This window comes from Myotis brandtii, unplaced genomic scaffold (assembly GCF_000412655.1).
Source record: "Myotis brandtii unplaced genomic scaffold, ASM41265v1 scaffold358, whole genome shotgun sequence".
Lineage (NCBI taxonomy): Eukaryota > Metazoa > Chordata > Mammalia > Chiroptera > Vespertilionidae > Myotis > Myotis brandtii.
Window position 1 is genome coordinate 2,609,149 of NW_005363772.1, and position 26,825 is coordinate 2,635,973.

The 26,825-nt window shown below is 38.1% G+C and overlaps 1 protein-coding gene across 1 annotated transcript in view; it reads left to right on the top strand.

Moving 5' to 3' along the window:
* The first annotated feature begins 598 nt into the window (after positions 1-598).
* The window catches only part of RASSF8 (Ras association (RalGDS/AF-6) domain family (N-terminal) member 8), a 65,874-nt gene continuing 39,647 nt past the window's right edge, over positions 599-26,825 (top strand). Inside the window, exon 1 of the mRNA XM_005871824.2 lies at positions 599-678. The gene's annotated coding sequence lies outside the window, so the exon portion shown is untranslated. The remainder of the gene's footprint in view (positions 679-26,825) is intronic.

The window sequence follows — 26,825 nt, forward strand, 5'->3', positions numbered from 1 at the left end:
GCTTTCTTTCTAACATCATGGCAGAGTTTCACATTCTCACAGCATTAGGCGATAGAGCGGTCAGAGAACTGGTGCCAAGTTACACTCTTTGCTACCCAGTGGTTGTAATTTGTACTCAACAAGGAAGAGTGCGGCGTGCTTTTGTTTGTATTTTTTAGTAACGAAAGCTTGACTCTCTCCTTCAGCTTCATTTTTAGGCCCTGTCCTTAGGCAATTTTCCAAATGTCTGTTAAACTGCTTTCAAGAAATTATTGTGGGATCGCAGGGAGCTTTGGTCAGGAGAAAAAGAAGGCAGGAAGTCTTTCCTAGAACACCATAGGCCCATCAAATGACCTTTTTAAGAAACAACTGAAATTCCTTTCCCAAAGGCACAAAAATACTAATTGAAACCAAACCAAACAAACCCACCCCACAAGAACTGCAATTCAAATGACTGAAGAGAGGGTCCGCAAGGGGAGGAGAAATTCTTGGGAAAACTATTTGAAGCTGAAAGCTTGTGTATTTTTGCTCTTTAATGATTATAAGTTACAACGGGGTGATTTAGCATTTTTAAGATAAAAGTTGGCCAGGCCGATGAGAACACTGTGTACCCTTTCAGGTGCCTGTGCCTGGTGCTCTACCCTCCCTCAAGACTACCTCACACTCTTCCTGCTTGAGGACAGACTCCGGCTCAACAAGGTGAGTCTGTAAGTTTGTGCTCCTTACTGCATCCTAGAAGAGTATCACTTACAGGCATTTTAAAAAATATTTTTTCAAAGTTTGGTAGGTTTTAAGAATTGCAGTCACTGTGAACTCTTAAGAATCATTTGTAAGCCCTTTATTTAGGTAAGTGTCAGTGTGGTTAACTGTGGTACCTTTTGCCACTCTAATGTAAATCCTAGGTTCAAATTTGGGTTGATGCTGCTAGCATTTGGTTCCAAATTTGGACTCTGGGGCAAAATTTTACAAATTATATCACCACTCTTGGGCTTCCTGAACACGCTTCTAGTAATGCTTTAAACCAGGGGTGGGAAACGTCCTGCCCACAGGCTATATTGGGCCCACAAAATCATTTGGTCTAGCCCTAAGTGGTTTGCCTCACTGGATAGAGTGTTGGCCGGCAAACTGAAGGGTTCCAGGTTCAGTTCCCATCAAGGGCACGTATCTTGGTTGCAGGCTCCATCTCACATTGATGTTTCTCTCTCTCTGTCTCTCCCCTTCCCTTCCACTCTCTCTAAAAATCAATGGAGAAAATGTCCTTCAGTGAGGATTAACAGAAAACAAAACAAAACAAAATCATTTGGTCCAGCCCTGCCAAGGCATTATGGTTGAGTTAATTAAATGTTTGACCAAATATAGCAGGCAAATTTTTAAGTTGATGATTTTGTATGGCCCATGAATCTATAATAATAAAAGGGTAATATGCTAATTAGACCAGACAGCTGAATGACCTTCCAGATGTCATTCCGGACGAAGCTGCGGCAGTGGGGGCCAAGGCAGAGGCAATTAGGGGTGATCAGGCAGGCAGGCAAGCGGTTAGGGGCTATCAGGCAGGCAGGCGAGCAGTTAGGGGTGATCAGGCAGGCAGGCAGAGTGGTTAGGGGTGATCAGGCAGGCGAGTGGTTAGGGCAATCAGGCAGGCGAGCAGGCGGGGAGTATGAGGCAGACAGGCGAGCAGTTAGGGGCGATCAGGCAAGCAGGCGAGTGGTTAGGGGTGATCAGGCAGGCAAGCAGGCGAGTGGTTAGGAGCCAGCGGTCCTGGATTACTAGAGGATGTCTGACTGCCAGTTTAGAGGATGTCTAAACTGGCAGTTGGACATACCCCAAGGGGTCCTGGATTGCGAGAGGGTGCAGGCTGGGCTGAGGGGCCCCTCCCATGCACGAATTTTGTGCACCAGGCCTCTAGTGATGTTATAAATATCCAAATGGCCCTTGGCAGAAAAAAGGTTCCCCACCCCTACTTTAAATGGACAGTCTCTTATAAACCAGAGACCTATGCATTTCTAGCAGTGAAAGGCTAGAACAGGGGTGGGCAAACTTTTTGACTCGAGGGCCACAATGGGTTCTTAAACTGGACCGGAGGGCCGGAACAAAAGCATGGATGGAGTGTTTGTGTGAACTAATATAAATTCAAAGTAAACATCATTACATAAAAGGGTACGGTCTTTTTTTTTCTTAGTTTTATTCATTTCAAACGGGCCGGATCCGGCCCGTGGCCGTAGTTTGCCCACGGCTGGGCTAGAAGCTTTCAATAAGTCTGAAATACATCCTATAGTTTGAGCTTCCATCTCTTCAGTAGTGTTACTAGTTGGCTCCATTAAGTAAAGGGCACACAGAATCCTTGGAGGTGAGAATACACAACTAAATTACTTTCCACTTGCTTTTCATATGTTTGATGTGTGTAATCTCTTAATCTCTTGAACATTCAAGTGACTTACTGGTCCCAGGAGGGAAAATAGTTTGACTTTATTTGTAGTAAGTGAATTACTTATGAATAAACTGTTAACATTTACAAGTGAATAGACTGTGTAAGGGTACCAACCATCATGCTGTCTCATAAATTCCTTAGTCCCTCATTTGCAGAAGTTATGTGTTTGCATTTTTGCCTAGATGATGAATTTCAGGGGTCTCACATACATTCATTCCCCCATGGAATAAAAAAAGTGTAACCTTAGAGCCTTCTAGTAATTACTAAACTGTGTGGAAGGAATGGATTTCTGGAAGCACAAGTCTGTATTCTCATTGATTCACTTGTTCTGGACTCTGTTGCATTGTTTGTGGGTTAGGAAACCAGGGCTAGGCCACTAGTGTTGAGAGTCAATGATAGTCTGATTATAAAAAGGCAGTTGTGTATGTCCATGTGAGACCTGAAAAATCCTAGTTGAGCCCTGCTTGTTGTAGCACCTATTTGTAATACAGTCCAAAGAAGAAAAGCATAAGAAAAAAAAAAGTATTATGTAGCTAAACTGACTAAAGTTCTCTCCATGATTAGATAGGCACTTAAATTTTAGTTTTAGCTTCCACTGCTGATAAAGCTGTTTCATAAATCTTTTATACATCAATTATTTCTGTTCAGGTGGATTTATATAGTATTAAATTATACCAAGAAGGAATTGTAGTTCAAGTTTAGTATTGAGGGATTGTGTACATTGAGTTTGAACAGTTTAATTATTTTGTTTCTTTTTTGAAAGCTACTAGTTATCCGCTAATACAGGTAGGAGCTGTATGAGTTGCTTGGAGTTTGCTGCTGAAGAGTTTTCATTTTTTCATTGTTTCTGCTCAAAGGCTCAGTACACTAAGAATTAAATGACTTTGATTCTTGACTTCAAGTGCAAAGAGGCTCCTTTAGCACACTGCTTTATTTTCCTTTTGAAATTAAGTTTTGTTTGTTTTACATAAATGAAGGGCTCCTGGGCTAGGGTATAGCTAGCTATGCATGAAATTTGTAAAACTTTTTGCCTGTGCTGGTTGCTGAAGTAACCCGGCTTACTCATAGAGGGAAGGGTATGTGAGTTCCCCAAGTCTTTATGAATGAGGCATCTAATTTTAGACATGCTAACTTTGATGAGCAACAAAACCAGCTTGTAATTCTCAGTATTGTTACACTGTAAACAACCTTAACCTTTTTTCATGGAGTTACTTTAAATTTTTAATGTCTTGCAATCAGATTATCTCTACTAAAGCACATTTTCTCCATAAAGATGCAGTTTTCCCCAACATTATTCTTTTAAAGCATAATGATAGAGAATAATTCAGTTTATTACAAGGCATCTTTGTTAGGTTTATAAATTTGAAACTATGAGAGCAAACCCATATTTTCTGTTAAAAAAGACAGATTGGGTAAAACAAATAAGACTTTAATATTGTTTATTTGCTTCTCTTTCTGTTTGAAATAGGACTTCCCCAATCCCCTTTTCTTGTACCTTCCTGTAAAACCATTAGTGAGGGGGAAATAACAATAAACAGGATTTAGATCTATACATTTCCTTCAAAATGGCCTTGCAAATAATTTCCCATAGTTTCTGTGATGAAGCATATGGTGGTAATATACTGTGCCTCTGAGGAGTAGTTTCAAAATACTCCCCACATTTTATATTTTAAGCGTGTATGTGTGTGCTTTCAGGTTAGGTTTTTATATGCTTATTCTTGGTTTTCATGGTTTAGATTGGGACATTTCTGAGTAAAACTGGGAAAGCGATGGTTTATTGTTGTTACAGGTAATTCATGCACACAGATTTTAGGAAGCTTGAAATGATCTTGGGGAGAAAACAGCTTGGTAGAAGGGGGGCCATTTTCTGTAATTTAAGTTGTCATAGTAACCTGCATCAAGACACGTACTTGGAATCCAGGCCCGAAGAATTTCAGTGACAATAAACATTCCAATCGCATTCATCATCCGTTTTTTTTTTTTTTCTTCCAAGAAAGGAGCCATCTATTGTGACCTAATTATTTCATTTCTGTTTTTAGAACATGGGTAGCAGTTTGCATTTTTTAGCATTTTGAAACTTCCCTGGTAGAGTAAAAAGGAAAAGTTTAGCTGTATATTTGAAGTTGACATTTTTTGATGATCTCAAATTCATTTCAGGTGGCAAGATAGGCTCACTATATGGTTACTTAACGAAGAAAAAAAAACCAGGATTGAAAAAATTGACATATACATTTGTTAAATGCAAGGCTAATGTTAAGAGTATTGAAGTCTAGTTTTTACGAAATGCTGATCTGGGAATGTTTTTATTTTCCTAGTGTCAAATTGTTAATATTTTTATTTTATGTCATTTTGGGTTATTATCTTAAATACAAGTGTACTTAAGTAAAAAAAAGATGAGATCGTTTTTATTAGCAGAATGAGTTTACTTTGAGAAATTGTATCCAGATATTATTTTTAGATGGGCTATCTTTCACAGAGAATAGTAGAATTTTTTTTCTAAAGAAAAAGCTTTTTTTTGATTTGCTTCTCTCTTGCCTTTTGCAAAATTCTGTTTGTTTATTAAGACAATATGCAGTTAAAATTGTTCTCCATAAGTAAGGAATGTTAAGAGAAACAGGATGTAAGGGTGTGAGTGTCCATTCATTTTAGGAAACTTGGAAAATAAATTGGAAGAGTCTTCTTTGGAGGGGATACTAGGAAATACCTTAAACACACACACACACACACACACACACACACACACACACACACACACACACAAAATTAGAAGTTATGGGATGTAACTGTAGTTATTTGTAGCTAAAAAGTGTTAATAATCTTACGTATGAGAATCTTAATCAAATGAATAATTCTTTTAAAAACATAAATTAATAAAATTTAAATTTTAGAAAGTATAAAGGTAGATTTAGAAAGCCTAAGCAATCCATTTACTGGCAAAATGTAAAGGAAAATAAAATCACCCATTATCTCACTGTTTAGAAAATTCCTCACTTAATATTTTATGAGAAGTATCTGTAATTTTTTAAACAGAATTGGAATTAAGCTGTCAATAGCAAAAATACTAATAATGATGAAACTTTATCTTCTTTTAGAATTAACAGCATAACCAGCTTTATCACTCTAACTAAAATAGCGTTGAAATATCAAGGTAGTGAATTAAGAAAAGAAAAAGGACTGAAAGAGAGAATTGGAAAGCATAAAATTTTATAGTTAATAAATCACCAAGATGATAAACTGAAACTAATAGAGTGTAGTAAGTTTTCATTATATATAATGTAATGTGACCTATACAGTAGTAATAACCAGTTCAAAAATATGAGGGAAAAAAGAGCCCATTCATAGTAGCAACAAAAAGTATGCTGAAGATTAAACTTTGTAAGAAATGTGAATGGCACGTAGGAAGGAAACTATTAAACTTTACTGGGAAGATGTGGACACACTTTCTAGATACAAAGACAATTAATTAATTATTTTCATTCTCTTTATATTTGTAAGTTTCATATAATTTTAATCAAAATCTCAGCATTAATCTTTTACAGGTCATTGATTCTGAATTTCATTTTCATAGAAAAAATCAGAGCCAGAAAATGCTTATATACAGAGGAATAATAATGTAGGAGAACCTGTAGTGCTAGATATTAATAAAAATATAGTATGATGTTATAAAACAGACAGATATTTGGAAGAGAATAGAAAGCCCAGAAGAATGTTGTATTGATAAAATGCCATTATAAATTATTAATATAAAAGTATAGTAAAAAATATACCAGATGAGAATGCCCATGAATATCTGCTGGATTTTGGAAAAGATAAATTAAAATGCAGTAGCAAAGGTTAAAAAGGAATGATTTATATATAATTGCATTGAAAAAAAAATTAGCATATGCCACATCACTAAAAGTATTCTCTCTGTATATAATACCTATATGTAAAGAATTATTTCAAATTAGTAAGAAAATACTCAATGCCCAATTAAAAATCAGTTTTGTAGTGTTTTTTTTAAAATATATTTTATTGATTTTTTACAGAGAGGAAGGGAGAGAGATAGAGAGTTAGAAACATCGATGAGAGAGAAACATCGATCAGCTGCCTCCTGCACATCTCCTACTGGGGATATGCCCGCAACCAAGGTACATGCCCCTGACCGGAATCAAACCTGGGACCCTTCAGTCCGCAGGCCGATGCTCTATCCACTGAGCCAAAACGGTTTCGGCCAGTTTTGTAGTTTTTGGTAGACAGTTTAATAAAAATATATCCAGATATAGACCCAAAGATTTGTTTAATATTAATGTTTAACAAAGAAATGTTATATCTTGTGTGTTATATTATTGAAGACTCAAAAACATGCACATGACCTATACATAAAATGTAACATAAGCAGACCTATATAATTCCTAATATTGGCAGTGGGAGAGTTAAGGTTCTATCCTTTATAATAAAAGCCTAATATGCTAAGTGTCCGGTTGGCCGTTCAACCAATCAAAGCATAATATGCTAATGATATGCTATGGCCGCTCAACCTGTTGCTATGACATGCACTGACCACCAGGGGGCAGATGCTCCAAATGGTAGGCTAGCTTGCTGCTGGGGTCTGGTTGATCGGGACTAAGTGAGACGGGCCGGACATGCCCTGGAGCCCTCCTGTGGTCCCTCCCTGGCTGGCCAACCTTCCGCGTCCCTCCCCAACCCCCCATCATGCACCGGTGGTGCTCCTCAGCCTGGCCTGCACCCTCTCGCAAACTGGGACCCCTCAGGGGATATCGGAGGGCCGGTTTCGGCCCGACGACAGAACAACCAGTTGCTATGATGTGCACTGACCACCAGGGGGCAGACGCTAACTATTTAATTAAATGGAAAAATAATAGTAACTTAAAAAGTGACAATGTAAAGACATAACCTATCTATACTAATAAAAGAGTAATATGCAAATTGGTCACAATGCCCTCATAGTCACGACTGGATATGCTAATTAGTCATGACCAGTATGCAAATTGACCATCACTCCAACACACAAGATGACCACCCCCATGTGGTCAAAGAGGGCTGCCACAAAATGGCCTGCAGGGAAAGGTAGTTGGGGGTGACTGGGCCAGCAGGGGAGCAGTTAGTCATTGATCAGACTGGCAGGGGAGCAGTTAGGGGGTGATCAGGCTGGCAGGCAGGCGAGCAGTTGGGAGCCAGCAGTCCTGGATTGTGAGAGGGATGTCTCACTGCCCATTTAGGGCCTAAAGGGGCAGTCGGACATCCCCTGAGGGGTCCCAGATTGGAGAGGGTGCAGGCTGGGCTGAGGGACATCTCCCAGTGCATGAATTTTGTACACCGGACCTGTTTGACTGTTTCACCATTTGACTGTTCGATCAGTCGCTATGACACTCACTGACCCCCAGGTGGTAGATGCTCCGACCGGTTGGTTAGCTTGTTGCTGGGTCAGGCAGATCAGGACTGGGTGAGACGGGCCGGATGCACCCTGGAGCCCTCCCGTGGTCCCTTCCCGGCCCCAATCAGGAATGGGCGAGATGGGCTGCACATGCCCTGAAGCCCTTCCGCGGTCCCTCTCGGCCGGCCAATCTCCTGTGGTCCCTCCCCGGCCAGGCCGAGGGACCCTACTGGTGCACGAATCTGTGCACTGGGCCTCTAGTCCATATATATAAAAGCCTAAGAGACTGGCCGACTGATAGCTATGGCATGCACTGACCACCAGGGGGCAGACGCTCAACGCAGGAACGGAAACCACAGGCATGGAAACATGGAACAGACGGATGAATCTCAGAGGGAAGGGGGGGGCGGGAAGAGATTAACCAAAGATCTTATATGCATACTGGAGGCACGGTGCACGGATTCGTGCACCAGTGGGGTCACGTGGCCTGGCCTGAGTCCTCTCGCAATCCGGGACTTCTCGGGGGATGTTGGAGAGCCAGTTTTGGCCCGATCCCTGCAGGCCAGGCCAAGGGATCCCACCAGTACACAGATCCGTGCACCGGGCCTCTAGTGTGAATTATAATATCCTTATATCATCACATATTTTTAAAGCATATTTACATAGACAATAAATTAGAAGGCAGTATACAAAAGTACTAATGATGATTATCTCTAAGAACTACAGGAAAATAATTTTTGTTAACTTTAAATTGTTATTACAGATTTTCTAATACAAACGTATTTATATTCAGAAAGTTGAAAATAGATTTAGGTTAAAAAACAAATATCTAATATTTCATTATATGCCTTTTTGAAAAGAATGTACTTACTGTAAAGACATATTTTTTGTGATGAACTGTATGCAGAAATTAATAACAAGGGATCTACAGAGTCACTGGGCAGGGCTGAACAGACTGCATTCCTGGCTGCCATTCATATTAGACTGTGGTGTGTACCTGTGCATCTGGTACCGTGCTTCCTGGAAATGTGGGGCCCACCATCCCTGGGAATGATAAAGAGCATTGTGTCTCTATGTTTAATATATCTGGAAATTGCACAGCTGTTAGTTCTTCTGTCTGTATAAATTACTTCAGCTGGGCTATTGGGTAAGTTTTATGTGTAGATGTTTCTTCTGTGTTATGTACTTACTTCTCACACTTCCTTAATGGATCTTTATAGTCCATTGGACTAACATTGTAGTTGGTGATCATAACTCACTGCACATGTGGTTCCTCAGTTTACAGTGGAGGTTTGATCTATATTGTTTGAATTAAGCACTTTTTTGGCACTGAAAGGCATGAATGATACTGTTGAACCACACCCACCTTTTCCTGTAAACTCTCCTGTGGTATGCAGTTTTTCCTTTGTGCTTTCCTGTTTTTTTGATGAATCATAATCTAAATAGGAGACATTCTTTTGGTAAATATTTCAAGTATGAATTTTTATATGCATCTAGTAGACTGTGTGAATCAAGAACATTTGTGCATCCGCTGTAGAGCTGTTTTACTTCCTTGGGGGAAAAATCTAGCTGCACCTTGAAAATTGATAGAATAATTGATAATATACATACCAAATGTGTTTTTCTTATAATTTGTAAACAAGTTCTAATACGACAAAACATGAGGAAGTAATAGACCTCAAGGTTTGGATCATTTGCAAAAGGATAAAAGCCTTTTCACCATCACCTTCCATAGTTCTCTTTATTAGCAAATCTGTATTCACACCTAGTATTGCTATGTTTGGGTTTGCAGAGAATCTACTGGGAGTTAGACAGGTAGTAACTAATTATAGTCATGTCATAAATTATGCAATAGTGGAATGAAGAAGGTGCTGTGGGAGCACTTTAACTGGGTAGAGGTTAAGGAAGGCTGTTTATGGATATCACTTGAGCAGGCGAGTAGGTTTCTAAGGAGTGGGAGAAGGCCACCTAGGACAGCCTGGCAAACAGTATGTGCAAAGCCTAGAAAGGGACATAGGAGCATGATGTGTTTGGGGCAAACAAGTGCAGCTGAGTGTGAATTATGGTAATTACTTGAAAGGATCAAAATGATTTAAAAGTAGACAAAGTTGTAGTTGGAGGATAAGTAGAAGTATAAATGATTTGGAGTAACCTAAACTTCAGATATCTCTGTAAGCAGGAAGTTGCTCATGCTTTTTATTCTTGATAATTTGTGTATAATCTCAAGAAATTAAATATGTAACATATTCTTATGCTTCAAGAAGATATTGCTACTTTAAAATGTTCTTACTTTTAAAATTAGATATAAATAGGTAACATTAAAAGCTATACTGTTTCCAGCGAGTTGATTTAATATTCCATTCAGTTTGTTAATATTTTCTCCTGTGAGCTGCTCAAGCCACTTTTATTGTGCAGATTCTTTGCAGATTTTGCCTTACCAGACAGAATGTGAATTGTGTGGAGGATGAAATAATTAAAGATTGCTCTCTTTTTTTTTGTACAGCAAATAATGGTTTTAGAAAAACAGACTGATATTTACTGCCATTTTTTTTCCATTTTGCTTCCAAAGATTGTTAGAATGTATACTCTGAATCTTTTTTACTATATCAAGAAATAGAAATGTAAGTTGTAATTTTTACTGTTAACAAAATAGTTATTTCATTTAGAAATATTTACATTCTAATGTGAAAAATAAAATAATGTCATGTGGGTGACTTACCTTAGCTCTAGTACTGTTTTGCCTGCTTCATTTTGTATTTCTCCAGTGCTACACCACCACATATTTCAAGCTTATACATAAAATCTTAATTTTATTTTTCATTTGGAAAGCACTTTGAAGATTCGAATTTGATGTTAAAGAAACCAAGACGGAGTTGGAGACTGGTTTGCTTCCTCTAAAAATATTCTCTAGGGCAAAAACTCTACTGCACATCTTTGTGCGCCCAGTGTCTAGCCAAGCAGATAAAGATCAATCAAATAGGTGAATATATCTTTTTATTCTCAGAGCCTGAATTACACTAATTTTTTTTTTTTTTTTACTTCCAATTAGTCCAATGTTCTTTCCTAGCCACTGGTACTTTCTCATCTGATTTACTACTGCAAAATGGATTTATAAAGCAGCAGCATTCCCAAGGTTTCAAGTAATCTATAAATCATAACTGCCAGCTATCATACCCGCCCCCCCCATCAGCTCTCACAAGAAATCTAAGCTTAATATGTGAGGACAAGGACTATCTGGGCTGAGAACCGATGGCTATGCTAGGTTATTCCTGAATGAAGTAGAATTCCATACTCAACGATGGATATAACTTTGTGCTCTTCAATATACTGTTCACACTTTTTGTTGTTGTTGCTAATCTTCACCTGAGGATATTTTTTCTATTGATTTTTAAAGAGAGTGGAAGGGAAGATTGGAGGGAAAAAGAGAGAGCAATCCATGTGATAGAGACACATTTATTGGCTGTCTCCTGCATGCACCCCAACCGACCAGGACTAGGGGTCAAACCTGCAATTGAGGCACGTGCCCTCAATTGATTGGCAATTGAACCCACAACCCTTTGGTCCAAAGGATGCTCTAACTAGTGAGTCAAACCGGCCAGGGGCCACACTTCTTTTGATAAAACCACAGAGTCAAAACTTGCATTAGGATCATAGGCTTTATTTGTAGACTAGTGTTTCTATGCAGGTGGGAAATTTGTGAGAGCAATTTGTGATTGAAGGGATGCTCCTGGCATTTAGTGAATGGGGGCCAGTTGACAGGCATCCTGTTGTGCACAGGACAGTCCTACATAGTGGAGTTAAAATGGTCCACTCTACTTTCCTAACAAAAAACCACAGTGAACATAACTTTTTACTGAGATGAAAGTGTGGGTGCAAGAGATTAGGGGCATAAGATCAAGAGTTCCTTTTAAGACATGTTGAGTTTGAGATGTCTACTGGATGTCCAAGTGGCAAGGTTGACTAGGTATCTGAATGTGAGGTTGAAGTCAGAGAGAGGTCTGAGCTAGAAATATAAATATGGGAATTGTCAAGTATTTCAAGTTATGGTCAAGTTGAATAGATCACCAGGGAAAATACTAGAGGACTTACATAGTAACGATTGAGATTTGGAATACTCAAGCATGAGTAAAGCACTGAGAAAAGGAGATTGAGAAGGATTACTAACTAGTGAGGTTGGAGGAAAGCCAAATGAAGAAAGTGCATCAGGAACATGGAGTGATATATATTGATTCTTAGATTCAACATGAAGGTGTTAAAAATGGTTCACAGTGAGAATTGGAATGGCAAGAAGTGCATGACTAATTATGGAAGAAATAATGATCCTAGTTTTTTAGATCTCGGTATTTCATTGCAAAAGTTATATCTTTATATATTGCATCCACGTATGAATGAATGTGGTAGCAGTACGACAGAAGTTTTTATTGCAGTTTCTTTGGGGTGAGGCCTGATGACGTTTTGGTTTGTGTCAGCTCCATTTCTAAGGGCTGATTCAGCCATGTGTCCATGGAAAGAAGTCCCCATTGAAATTGGTAGACTTTGACTTTGGTCTGTATTACATAATCAAGAGGCCCTTGAAAATTTCCTCAGAACCTCTTTTCCAAAAAGATTAGTCAAATGTTTCCCAGAATAGCTCTCCTCATCCTGATGAGCAATATAATTGTTGATAATGTTAGTTACTCTTTCAGGCCCTTACTTCCTCTTCACCTTCAGTCCTACAAACACCTGAGCTAATCAAGTAAATGTGATAACACGATTAATTAATTTTGAGACTGACCCATGAACTTCAGTGATAATCTAGCATCTTTAAAGCTCTTGAAGCAATTAAGTATAATGCTTATCCTGCTTAATTGTTTATTAAATGGGAGAGTATATTAGTTCAAGGTTTGCGCTCTGATTGCAGACTGCCTTGATTCAGATCTTGGCCTTCCCCTAATGAGGTGTGTGATCTTGGGTACATTTTGGAACTTCTCTTTGTCATGGTTTCTTTTTCTAAGAGTAGGGTTAATAACATTATCTACCTCTTGAGATTATTATGAGAATTAAATAAAATGATACATGCAAAGCACCTTGAGTAGTTCCTGGCATATGGTAAGTGCTTAGTAAATATTACCAATGGCTTTTTAAAGAGCTGTCAGGCATTTAATATTTTAAAAGTGAGAAAACCAAATCTGTTCTTCTTCCCCAAATAACATTGTCATTGCCAATGAATATTTGAGTGTTGATTATGTGAATTGCAGTTATTTAGCCTTTTTTCAGTGGCTGGAAATGGCTTCATGTATTTTTGAAGATGGAAGAATAGAAGTCTTCCCATCTGGCCTCGTATCAGTCTATCACTCTTGACACCTAAACAGAACTGTGCTTGTATATTATTTATATTATTACTAATTAGGTGAGCTGAATTTTTAAAAATGTGTGAGGACCGTGTTTAGCATCTACATTTGTTTTTTCTTGGACATTCTGTGTCCATGATGTCTCCTTCCAGCTGTGCAGTTCCATCTCTGCGCTCTGTCCCTCCACCCAAGTTTATAGAATCAAAATGAAGGAGAGTGTATCTCCCAGAGTAAGAAGATGACGAGGCTTCCATGCAGTCAGCAGCACATTACCCATGGCGTTCTTTGTTGGCATGAGCTCATCCGCAGGGAGCTTGGCAATGTTTACCCTATAAAAAGAGCAGAGTTCTCCTTGTGTGGTGTGCCCACAGGACTTCCCTCCCAGCTTCTCTCATTTCCTTCTATACAGTAATTCAAGTATATTTTATAAACCATGGGAAAACGTGGCTTCTCTATTAAGAGCCATCTGGTGGGACAGCTCTTTAGTGCTCATAAAACTCTTTTAAATAGATGAGTCTAGGTTGGTGCTCTAAGCAAACTAATGAGAAAAATATTCTTATCAGTGTCCTACAGATGAAGAAATGCCCTTGCCTGAGTTTAAGGGAGTCCAGGGACACAGGGTTAAAATTAGCAGTGAGCCCAGGTCCGCTGACTCTTCAAATCCTGTGTCCTTCCACTTTTATTGCTTTCCAGTCAGAGTCACCGAGCTCACTGAGATCCTGTCATGGGACCTGGACTAGTAGCCAAGCCACCTGTTCATTAGGAACTATATTCACAGAGTTAGAAGTTCAAATAATACCCTAAGATTTAACCCTGTTGTTAACTGTTGAAAACTTAACTTATTATTTTTTTATATTTTATTGATTTTTTACAGAGAGGAAGGGAGAGGGATAGAGAGCTAGAAACATCGATGAAAGAGAAACATCAATCAGCTGCCTCCTGCACACCCCCCACCGTGGATACGCCTGCAACCAAGGCACATGCCCTTGACCGGAATTGAACCTGGGACCCCCCAGTCCACAGGCCGACGCTCTATCCACTGAGCCAAACCAGCTAGGGCAGAAAACTTAACTTTTATAATAAAAGGATCTGGTTTCCTTTTAGCTATATTATTCATTCTTCCTGGTTATGTATCATAAGCAGTTTCTAACTAACTTTTAAAGGTTAAGTTTAGAGGATGGGCTTTTTTTCATTTCATGTACACTTTGTCATTAAAGTTGATTTCATGTTGATACATGTCCTTTTTCTTTCAATGTGGCTAGTGTTGAATAGACCTAGATTAAGACTCTTTCTGAAATTCTTGGGAGAGTGTAATTACCAGTTCTTATCCTGTACTTGCTAGGTAGGTGAGTGGTCTCAGGAAGAATAAAATGGTTCTATTTTTGAAACCATTATTTTTCTAAACCTCATTCTAAGTAAATAGCACATTTCTCTGTTGCATGGACAAACCTCAGACCTGTAGCATTGGTCTGAGGTATATGAGAGAGTGGACCTTTGTTGCTCATGGCGTTGTGTTTGTGCCTCTGCTCAGCAGATGCAGCCACAGCTGGCTGGTGCCATATGTCCAGTGACGTGCTGAGAGCTCATTCACTTCAGCAGCATTCACTTTGACAGCGACCTGTCTGTTCCAAGATCATACTCAGTGACCAGTCACTACTGAGTTCTGAAAGACCCAAAGTCCTGTGGTAATACCAAATAGCTATTTTTGTTAAGTAATTATTGTATGTCAGGTTGTTTTAAATCTTCATGTTCATTGGTATTTAGCTCTGACAGATTTAAGGATTATTATTCCCATTTTAGAGCCAAGGAAACTAGTAAATTGTCTGAAGTCATACAGTTATTAAATGGAGAGGTCAGGATTTGAACTCAGGGCTACCTGACCAACTGCTCCCATATGAGGGATGGCAAAATATATCATGTGTATGGTACCTGTGCCCATGGCAGACATAACTAATTGATCGTGGTGTGTGTTCATGCTGATACTATTAATAATCCCTTTTGGCATTGCATTTTTGGCATCTCTAGGCAGTCATATCGTAGCAAGATGAAACATAGGTGCTATCCTTGACTGTAAATGTGTCTGTATTAACTTTCTTCTAAAGTCTAGTGTGTGTTTAAATTGGGCTTATTTGCTTTTAGAAAAGAATAAATAGTCTAGCCGATGTTGCTCAATGGTTGAGCGTTGACCTATGAACCAGGAGGTCATGGTTCGATACCTGGTCAGGGCACATGCCCAGGTTGCGGGCTCAATCCCCAGTGGGGGGCGTGTGGGAGGCAGCCAACCAATGATTTGCTCTCATCATTGATGTCTCTCTCTCTCTCTCTCTCTCTCTCTCTCCTCTCTCTCTCTCCATTCCTCTCTGAAATCAATAAAAATATATTAAAAAAGAAAATAAAATAATAAATAAATAATTGCATGTTCTATACCAGAAACAGGCATGCTAATATATTTCTATAGAAGTATTGATTGGTCTGGATAACCGAATTTAATGCAGGTTAAATTCCACTTAAAATAGCATAAAAAGTCATCTCCATGTCAAAAAAACCTAAGGCAAGTTGATTACTGATTTATAATATTTACTTATTTGAAATTTTTCTCAAATGGATATTTGAAATAAAAAATTTTGGTGGTACTCAGAGTTTGTTATAATGAAATTAGATTTTTTTTTTTAATATAGAAAGCAGAAACTGACTGAAGTCTTCATTAAATTTTTATCATAGATCAAGATACTAATCCTTTAAGAATTAAATTTAGAACTCTTTTGGCTGTGAAGTCTTCATTAAATTTTATCATAGATCTAAATACTAACCCTTTAAGAATTAAAACTGTGTTATGGCTGCAATTGTGGAAATAAAAATTTGTTAGGATTCAATTTATTTGTTTATTTGTTTATTTCAGTTCTTTTTTCTTTCAGACCTTACTGCTACTTCAACTGAAAATAGCGCTTTTAAAAAAATTCACATATGGTCAAATAGATGTTCCAGTGTTTCTCTTGGCCCTTTGATATAAAGGGCTCCACCCACTGTAGGATTATTGAAGAACCTCTTGGCACAGGATTCAGGGCTGGAGTGTTTGAGCCAAGGAGCAGTCATATCTATAATAATAAGCTGTTTTCCTGCCTGCTGCTTAGTGTTTAAATTTCTAGAAATGTGTTCTTTTTTTCTCTCTCTGAAATCAGACGCAAAACTGAGAAGTAGAAAAGTAATTTATATCAAAATATATCTTCAAAGATAGGCCACCGACCAGTATAGAGATTGAGGTGAGATTTAATCCAAATTAATGTGTGAGACTATGGAAAATTGCTTATATTTTATGTGTATCTTTAAAGTTAAATAACATTATACCTTAAGTTACTTAGCTCAGTTTGAAAAGAAATGAAAAATTTCCTCACTTATTTTTGTACTGATGTAGTTAGGAGAAGAAATTATATAATACCTAACGTTAGATGATCTATTGTGTTGAAAGAAATGCTGATTTGAGTGTGCTTTTTGGAAAAATAAATTAAGAGAAATAACTCAGTAGTGTTTCTGCAGTCACTCTGCTTGTTCTCATTAATACGTTTCTGTTTTTTCTTTATTGATCGGGTCCTAGCTGTTTATACTTTGAAAGTAGGAGACAGTACTTCTCTGTAATGCTGTGACCACAGACCCCACTAACTCTAGTTAATGATTACTTTGAAGTGCTGGTGACCAGTTGGAGTTTATAATTTGTTACCAAATTACTATTATCTTTTTTTCACCCTATATTTTGCCTGTCAAGCAGTTGTATTCTCCAAAATTGGAGCATCAGAACCTTCAACTATAGAGTTTAACTAGTGGCAGGAAGGGCCTCTTTTCCTTTGAAACACATGGGACATTTATTCATTTTGATTTGTTTTAAACTTTTAAAAGCCTGGAAGTGATTAAGGGCTGTTTTGGGGGTTTGTTTGATTGATTAATTGGTTGGTATTTTTGTTTTGTTTATTTTTGGATTGTCTAATGACTGTCCCTGGTTCTGAAGTCTAACTGGTGCTTTTTCTTTGCTTCATTTATAGTAGTCCTTCAGATTAAGAATTAGCTTTTACCTAACCTGAGATTTTAAGATTTCCCAGTAATGTTACACCGTAGCTCACATGTCCAGGATTTTACTTGTAATATTATCTGATTTGATATCCTCCTTATCTGTTCAATGAAGTCACAATTTGGGATATGAGGGATGGCATGGGTAGGAGGGGGAGAAGGAAGGTGTTTTTACATTATATTAGTTTCATGTGCACAGCATAATAATTCTGTATTTGTATTTATTGAGAAACAATCACCACAATAAGTCTAGTTAACATCTGACCCCTTACATAGTTACAATTTTTTTTTTTTGCAATGAGGACTTTTAAGATCTACTTTGTTAGCAACTTTCAAATATACAGTACAGTATTATTAACTATAGTCACCATATTATATATTAAATCACCATGACTTTTTAAATTTATAATTGGAAGTTTGCACCTTTGACCCCCTTAACCCATCTTGCCCACCTCCTACCTCTGGCAACCACATTTTCTTTATTCATTCATCCAGGAATGGACACTTAGGTTGTTTTTATGTCTCAGCTATTTTAAATAATGGGGTAAATAACATGGGAGTGCATATATATTTTTGAATTACTGTTTTCACTTTCTTCAGATAAATAACCAGAAGTGAAATTGCTGGATCATAAGTATTTAATATTTTTTGAGGAACCTCAGTACTGTTTTCCATAATGGCTGCACCAATTTACATTCCCACCAGCAGTGCATAAGGGTTCCCTTTTCTCTATATTCTTGCCAACACTTGTTATTTTTTCTCTTTTTGATAGTAGCTAATCAAACAGGTGTGATAATCTCGTGGTTTTGATTTGCATTTCCCTAACGATTAGTGATATTGAGCATCTTTTCATGTACCTGTTGGTCATCTGTATATCTTCTTTGGAAAAATGTCTATTCAGATTCTCTGCCCATTTTTTTTTATTGGATTGTTTGATTCTTTGCTCTTGAGTTGTATGGGTATTTGGATATTGACCCCTCATCAGATATATGATTTGCAAATATTTTCTCCCATTCAGTAGGTTGCGTTTTCATTGTGTTAATGGTTTTCTTTGCTGTGAAGAAGCTTTTTAGTTTGATGTAGTCCCAGTTGTTTATTTTTGCTTTTGTTGCCTTTGCTTTTGGAGCCATTTTCAAAAAAATTAATCACCATGACCAATGTCAAAGAGCTTACTCTGCCTATATTTTCTTCTAGTTTTATGGTTTTAGGCCTTACGTTGGAGTCTTTAATCCATTTTGAGTTAATTTTTGTATAAGGTGTAGTCTAGTTATATTCTTCTGCATGTGGCTATCCAGTTTTCTCAGTACCACTTATTGAACAGACTATTCTTTCCCCATTGTATATTCTGGGCTCCTTTGTCTTAATTAATTGACCATATATGCATGGGTTTATTTCTGGGCTCTTCATTCTGTTCCAATGATATCTCTGTTTTTATGCCAGTACCATACTGTTTTGATTACTATAGTTTTGTAATATAATTTGAAATCAGGGATTGTGATGCCTCCAACTTTGTTCTTCTTTCTCAGTATTGCTTTGTCTGTTAAGGTCTTTTGTGGTTCCATGCAGATTTTAGGATTGTTTGTTCTTTTATGAAAAATGTCTTTGGGGTTTCATAGGCATAACATTGAATCTGTAGATTGTTTTGGGTACTATTAACATTTTAACACTATTAATTATTCTAATTTATGAACACAGTATATTTTCATTTATTGTGTCTTCCTAAATTTTTCATCAGTTTTTGATGATCAGGTCTCTCAACTCTTTAGTTAAATTTATTCCTAGATATTTTCTTCTTTTTGCTGCAGTCATACATGGGGTTTTTTAAATTTCTCTTTGTGATAGTTCATTTTAGGAGAAATTTTTTTATTGATATTGTTATTTACATAAAGCAATCTATGAGAAAGAGCTTTATAAATTGCAAAATTCTGTGCAGGTTTTAAATAGAATGAGAAAATTATTTTAGGTAGTTACAAAGCTAATATGTAAAATTAACCAACTTTTGCTGTTGTTGTTAATCCTCACCAGAGGATATTTTTCCGTTGATTTTTAGAGAGAGTGGAAGGGAGGGGGAGAGACACAGAGAGAGACACATCGATTGGTTGCCTCACACATCGCCCCGAGGATCAAGCCTGCAACAGAAGTACGTGCCCTTGGCCGGAATTGAACCTGGGACACTTCAGTCCCAGGGCCAGTGCTCTATCCACCGAGCCAAACCGACTAGGGCAATAAACTTTTTTTTTAGAATTTAAGTTGCTTATAATGTTTGCTGGCAGTTGTTCATGTCAGCCATTTAATGAGGTATGAAAATATTTTCTTCCCTTCTTTCTTGTTTCCTGCTATTTGATTTGTATTTGTTATGTAAATGTTCATTTATATTTTTTACTCACATTAACATGACAGGATAGATCATGAAAATATTATCTGAAGCTCATTTATTACTTGAGACCTTTCCCTTTCCTTTCTAGTGGTTTGTAAAATTTACTTGATTTTTTTTTCCTTTGCTATGTACAATGCACAAACTAGACAAGTATTTTTTTTTCATGAAAGTACTGGCTTCACAATATTAATATTTCAACTGGAATATTTTTTCCTAAAGATGAATAATATTAACTGAGTAAACTTTCTTACTTGTTTTTCTTTGGTTCATATGGGTGTGAAAATTCATATAGGATTAGGTAAATAAAATATTTTTTCTGATTTTTTTCTAAGAAGAAATGGAAAATAATGCTTTCTATTGCTGGACAAGTTTAAGTATAGGTCCAGTCAGGAGAGAGGAACTGTATGGTCATTTGAACAGGGAAAGTTTATTATAAAGGACTGTAACTATAACAGAGGATTGTAAGTAAGAGGTTGATAAGAGATAAAGAGACCTCTATCGGACACATAAATAGCAGATGTAATATTATCTTTATAGCTACTAACCTATCCAAGGCAGAGATAGAATACTCAAAGAAAAGGCCTCTTGGAATGGAGATTCAGACCTTGTTGCAGAGAAGCTGGTTGTGGTTCCCTGGGTGTCTCCTTGATGGAACATACCAGAAACCCAGCCCCTGGAACTTGCTGGGGAGGTGTCTTACCAGAAGCACTATCCTATGAAGCCAGCAGAGCTGGTGCTGGGAGCTTCCGGTGCTGCTGGCCTCTCTGCACTGGCAGGAGCTGGGTATTTGCTGCAGGACCGGCACTCGGAGCCACCCGTGCCCTGATGTAGGAGCTGCTGCTGGGGAAACACAGGAGCAGAACCCTTTCCGCTGGCCCTAGTGCGTCTCTCCAGTGCCCTCTCTTGACATGGTGCAGTCGTCAATGAAAAGGTGTTTAAGGACCCAGACCCATTTTCATAGAGCAGGCCAAAAGGATTAATTTGGAGCTGAGAAGCAATAATAACCATCACAACCTGTGAGTCATTCATGAGAAAAAACATTTTCCCTTCTCCATGGACTGCAATAGTCTATGCAATAGCTTGACTTCATTTCTACTAAAATGTCTGTAAGAGGCATGTGAATTGTTAGATATAGTTTGTTTATTTAACTTCTAATGTAATGTATTAATACTTCTTTCTTGTAAAGGTAAAGGTAAAGAGCATACCTTTACTCTTGAGAAAATACCTAAGAATGTCTCTGTCACTTTAAAAGCTAATTTTGTTTATTTAGTTTTTTAAAGTGTTGCTTCATTTCATCATGCTTCTTACCTGTATCCATTAGGATACAAATGTCCATATAAATGTTACATGGGTAATTGTCAGCCACCTTTGAACACTTTATTCTTGCTTTAAGTATCTTTGAAAATAGCTCTGGAAACTTATTTAAAAATTCTTGACATTATATAACTAGACTGAAATTTTATAACATTCTGCTTTAATGTGTCTTACTGACAAAATTCATGAGCTAAAAAACTAAACTAAAAAAAGGGAAAAGTTTCTAAACTCAAGTGTGTATCTCAGCATGAGTAGCCAACTAGAGAACATGATTTTAATTTCTTAGAGAATCATAAAGATGCATGGAAACTGAACACTTAAAATTATTCAAAACTTGGACTCACTGAGGAGGATAGATTATGGGAGAACCGGCGGAAAGTATCTGTAGGTGGACCAGTTGCTCTAGTTCTGCCCAGTCCCAGAGGAGAGTGGGCATTGAGCAGATGGTGGGCCAAACCAAGGATGTTGACCTACCTACCAGAGGAGCCTTTCAGGGGATTTAGAAACTTAGATACAGTCCCAGACCTGATGTCTGATGTTGGCTTCTGTGTAGTCAGTTATTTAGAACTAGAGGCCCGGTGCATGAAATTCGTGAACTGGAGCGGGGGGGTGTCCCTCAGCTCAGCCTGCACCCTCTCCAATCTGGAATCCCTCGGGGGATGTCCAACAGCCTGTGGGATCAGGCCTAAACCGGCAGTCGGACATCCCTCTCACAGTCCGGGACTGCTGGCTCCCAACCACTCCCCTGCCAGCCTGCTAACGGCCCCCCTGCTGGCCCGATCGCCACCAACTGCCCTCCCCTGCTGGCCCGATTGTCCCCAACTGTCCTCCCCTGCTGGCCGGTCACCCGTAACTACCCTCCCCTGCAGGCCTGGACACCTCTAACTGCCCTCCCCTGCCAGCCTCGTCGCCCCCAACTGCCCTCCCCTGCCAGCCATCTTGTGGCTGTGGGTGCTGCCATCTTTGAGGGCGAGGCAGTCAATTAGCATATTCCCTCCTTATTGACTGTGGGCGCTGCCATCTTTGAGGACGGGGCAGTCAATTAGCATATTCCCTCCTTATTGGCTGTGGGCGCCACCATCTTTGAGGGCAGGGCAGTCAATTTGCATATTCCTTCCTTATTGGCTGTAGGCGCTGCCATCTTTGCGACGCATGAGGGTCAATTAGCATATTCCCTCTTTATTAGATAGGATAACTAGGTCATGAATAGCTTAAGTAGATACACCCAAAACTGCACAATAAGCCTTTCTTTCTTAAGAACTGGACTAAATTCTGGTGAATCTGAACTTCTCTTGCATCATGGCAAAGTGAGACTGTTGTCTTCTCCCTGGTTTGGCTGGGCCATAGTGGTGACATGGTGTGCTGCCCTTGAATCACTGGACGGACTATGCCAGGTGACTGGAGGGCTGGCCGGCCCAGGCTTTCATGTGGTGGTCATGACTATGGCTTGGACAGTGTCTCCAGTGTGACCAACAGGTCTGCTTGACAAAATTGGTTCCAGGTCATAGTGCACCAGCCCCAGTGCTAGCCTTTTCACGTGAATTGAGCAGCATATTCTCTGTTGTTGTATGTTCTTTTAAAATAATCTTAGTAATAGCAAAAACATGTCACATGGGGTAAGCTTGCTTTTTAAAAATAAGAGGTTAAAGGCAAAAGATTTATGCGTTCTGAAGAGAAACATGAGTGGGAAAGGGGGAGAAAATGGGAGATATCTGTGATACTATCAATAATAATATATTAAAATAATATATTTAAAAATTAAAAATAAGAGGTAGCTCTCAAGATCAATGAATAATAATTATGAGTGAGTTTAGGGTTGCTAAACCCATACTTTTTAAAGAAAGTATTGCCATTAAAAATACAACATGGGTATATAATAAACTGATGTAGAAGAAATTTCTAAAAGAATTCCAAATATAGTTTGAGAAGTGGCAAAATATGAATAAGTATATATTTCTCAGATTGCCTACACTAATGGGTACAGTACCCATATGCATGTGAAGTATGAAATTATATATTAAAGAAAAGTGTAGTCTCATTACTTTATCCCATAACTCTCAAAAATGGCTTTAGTGCAGCAAAGTCCAAACTTTTGCCTCCCAGAACAGACTAACATAAATGTTTTTCATGCATAGGCTTAAGTAGAAGAGTGTGTGAGTGTGTGTGTGTGTGTGTATGTGAATGTGTGTGTTACTAAATTAGTTTAATTTTTAAAAGTTTCTGACTATAGAAAAGATTTATAATTATACAGAATAGCCCTGAGTTATTGTTCTTTTAAAGGAATGTTTGGATTAGGTAAAATGTACTAAGATTTTAATACCACATTTTAACTGATTTTTAAAAATAATCTATAATAATAAAAGCATAATATGGTAATTAGACTGGACAACGTTCTGGATGAAGCCGGGCCTGTGAGGGAAGCCAGTGCCAGCAGACAGGGGAAGGAAGGCCTACTCTTGCATGAATTTTGTGTATCAGGCCTCTAGTTCTCTTATAAAGGGGAATTTAATTTTCTGGATATCCATTGTTTGATAATGATTTTTAAATTGGGTCTCTGGAGGTACCTCAGGGCTATAGTTTAAAATTTGCAGCTTTATGGCATTTGTCTAAGATGTAACAGGGGAAAAAATGAACATAAGGATCTCATTCAGTGCCTATCACAAGTATAGTCTTGTCATGTAATATGGTAAAGAGTAAATATTACCTTATATGGCAAAGGTAATAAGTTAAGGATCTTACGTTTTTTCCTGGATTATTTGGATGGCCCTAATATAATCATATCTACCCTTACAAGAGGGAGACCAAGGGAGTATTTGAGACAGAAGAAGATGAGGTAATGGAACCAGAGAGGCAGCGATTGCCGTGATGAGGTCACAAGCCAAGGATGCCTGGAGCTACCAGAAGCTTGAAGAGGGATCTCTCCCAGAACCTTTGGAAGGAGTGAGGCCTTGATGATACTGTGATTTTGGTTCAAAATCAAAACTGATTGTGGACTTCCACATCAAAAACATTTGAGGGAATTTGCTGCTCACAGATTCACCTTGCGGGTAATCCTAAAGGGAGTTCTTTAAAAAATAAATAAATAAATAATTTTGAAGTCACGTTAGAGCTACACTGACAAACTTCCAAGTGTTCATTACTATAATCTTAACTGTAAGCACAGTGTTATGCTACAGATCTCTAGAATTTTCTCATCTTGCATGACTAAGATTTTATACCTATTGAGTGGCAACTCCCCATTTTCCTCTCCCCCATCTCAATGGCAGTCAATCCCTATTTTACTTTCTATGAATGTGACTATGACACATTCCTCACATAATGGAATTTGTCCTTCTGTGACTGGCTTTTTTCACTTAATATAATTGTTTTCCCGATTCATTCATATTGTAACATATGACAGGGTTTCTTTATTTTTTATGGCAGAATAATTTTTGATTGCATGTATATTTATTTATTTATGAACATTTGGGTTATTTTCAGCTCTTGGTTATATTGTTGCAATAGACTTAGGAGTACAAATATCTCTTTGGGAGCCTGATTTCAATTATTTTGGATAAATACCTAGAAGTGGAGTTGCTGGGTCATATGGTAGTTCTATTTTTAATTTTTGGAGGAACCTCCATACTGCTTCTTAGAGACTGCACATTTTACAGCAGTGCACCCAGCATCAGTGCACAAGGACTCCACTTTCTCTGCATCCTCACCAACACTTATTTTTTGGTGTTTGGTTTGTTGTTGTTGTTGTTTTTTTTTTTAATAATGACCATTCGAATAAGTATTAGGTGATACCTCATTGTGGTTTTGTATATCCCTGGTGATTAGTGATGTTGAGCTTCTTTTCATATATTTTGCTTATTCATATATCATCTTTGAAAAAAAACATCTTTTCAGGTCCCTTACCCATTTTTGTTTTTGTTTAGTTGCTGTGTTATAAGAGTTCCTTATATATTTGGGGTATTAAGCCTTTATCAAATATATGCTTTATGCCCTGGCTGATGTGGTTCAATTGGTTGGAGCATCATCCCATATATCAAAAGGTTGTGGGTTCAATTTTCCATTTCCAGGTCAGGGCACATACCTAGGTTGTGGGTTCAATCCCTAGTCAGGGCATCTATGGAAGGGAACCAGTTGATGTTCTTGCTCACATTAATTTCTCTCTCCCTCTCTCCCTCACCCCCTCTCTCTTCTCTCCCAACTCTCTCTAAAATCAATAATCATATTCTTGGGTGAGGATTAATATACATCCTATATAATAAAAGGCTAATATGCAAATTGTCCCTTCGACTGGGAGTTCGACCAGGGGGCAGGGCCAGCCCACCAACCACCCTAGGCCCCTCCCCCCGGCAGGGCCAGCCGATCGGGATGGACCAGCCAGACCCCACCCATGCACAAATTTGTGCACCGGGCCTCTAGTGTGTGTGTGTGTGTGTGTGTGTGTGTATAGTTTGAATTTTGATAGCATTTTGTAGTTGCCTTTTCACTCTGTTGATTTTTACATCTATTGTGCAGAAGCTTTTTAGTTTGATGTACTCCAACTTGTCTAATTTTGCTTTGGTTACCTGTGATTCTGATGTCATATCCAAGAAATTATTGTATGATCAACATGCTTTTGACTTTGGTTTGCTAGTATAATGTTAAAGATTTTTATATCTATGTTCACCTGAGATATTGGCCTATAATTTTTTTTCTTGCATTATTTTTGTCTGGCTTTGGTATCAGGGTAATGCTGGCCTTGTAAAATGAGCTTGGATATGTTCCCGCCTCTTCACTTTTTTGGTACTAGTAAGCATTTGAGAAGGATTGGCATTAATTCTTTAAGTGTTTGGTAGAATTCACCATTGAAACTATCTAATGTTCAGGTTTTTTTTTGTTGGAAGATATTTTTATTACTGATTCCGTTTTCTTATCATTATTGGCCTGTTTGGATTTTCTATTTCCTCATGATTCAGTCTTGGTAGGTTGTACATTTCTAGTAGTTTATTTATTTCTTCTGGGTTTTCCAGTTTGTTGATAAGTAATTGTTTAGAGTAGACTTTGATTCTTTGTATTTTGATCTATAATGTTGTTCAAATTCTCTGGTGATCTGTTGTTGAACATAGGATGTCAAGTCCCCTACTATCATTGTATCATTGTTACCTGTTTGCTTCATATATTTAGATGCCGTGATTTTGAGTGCATATATAATTACATCTTCCTGGTGAATTGACCCATTACATTATATAATGCCCTTGACTCTAAAAATATTGGCAAGAGGTTGGACACTTAATTTGATTGAAATTAAAGTGTAAGGTATTTATCATTTTTTTATGATTCACTGCTTAACTCACTTTTACAGTTATCGAGCCAATTACCATTCTCAGCTGTAGTGGATAATAGGCTTCTGCTGTGTGGTTCTGGCCTTGGAGCTAAGAAGTTCCTGGAGATCAGATTTGAATGGCATTACATCAATAATAAAGTTAAACATTTATTAAGCATCTATTGTGTGTTAATCTTGTCAACATGTGGCCAGTAGTTAATACTGTGAGAATTGCTTTGATGTCTGGGGAGAAGGTGTAGATGAGTGGTTTAAAAAACAGAACCAGAAATTCAGTAGTTAATGCTAACCTGAGCAAGAACAGCCGCATTGATGACTACTGGAGAATGAGTGGGCCAAGCCATGGAAGAAATAGGATGTAAGAAACCAGGACAGCAGAGTGTTTGCAAAGGAATGGCCAGCAGTGCCAATGCTCTACAGCAGTGGTTCTCAACCTTGGCTGCACATTAGAATCACCTGGGAATCTTTTTAAAATCCTGATTTCTGGGCCTCATCCTCTGGAAATTCTATTTCTTTGTTACTAATGTTGTGGCCCCACCCCTTAACAAAGAAACAGAATTTCCGGAGGATGAGGCCCAGAAATCAGGATTTTAAAAAGATTCCCAGGTGATTCTAATGTGCAGCCAAGGTTGAGAACCACTGCTGTA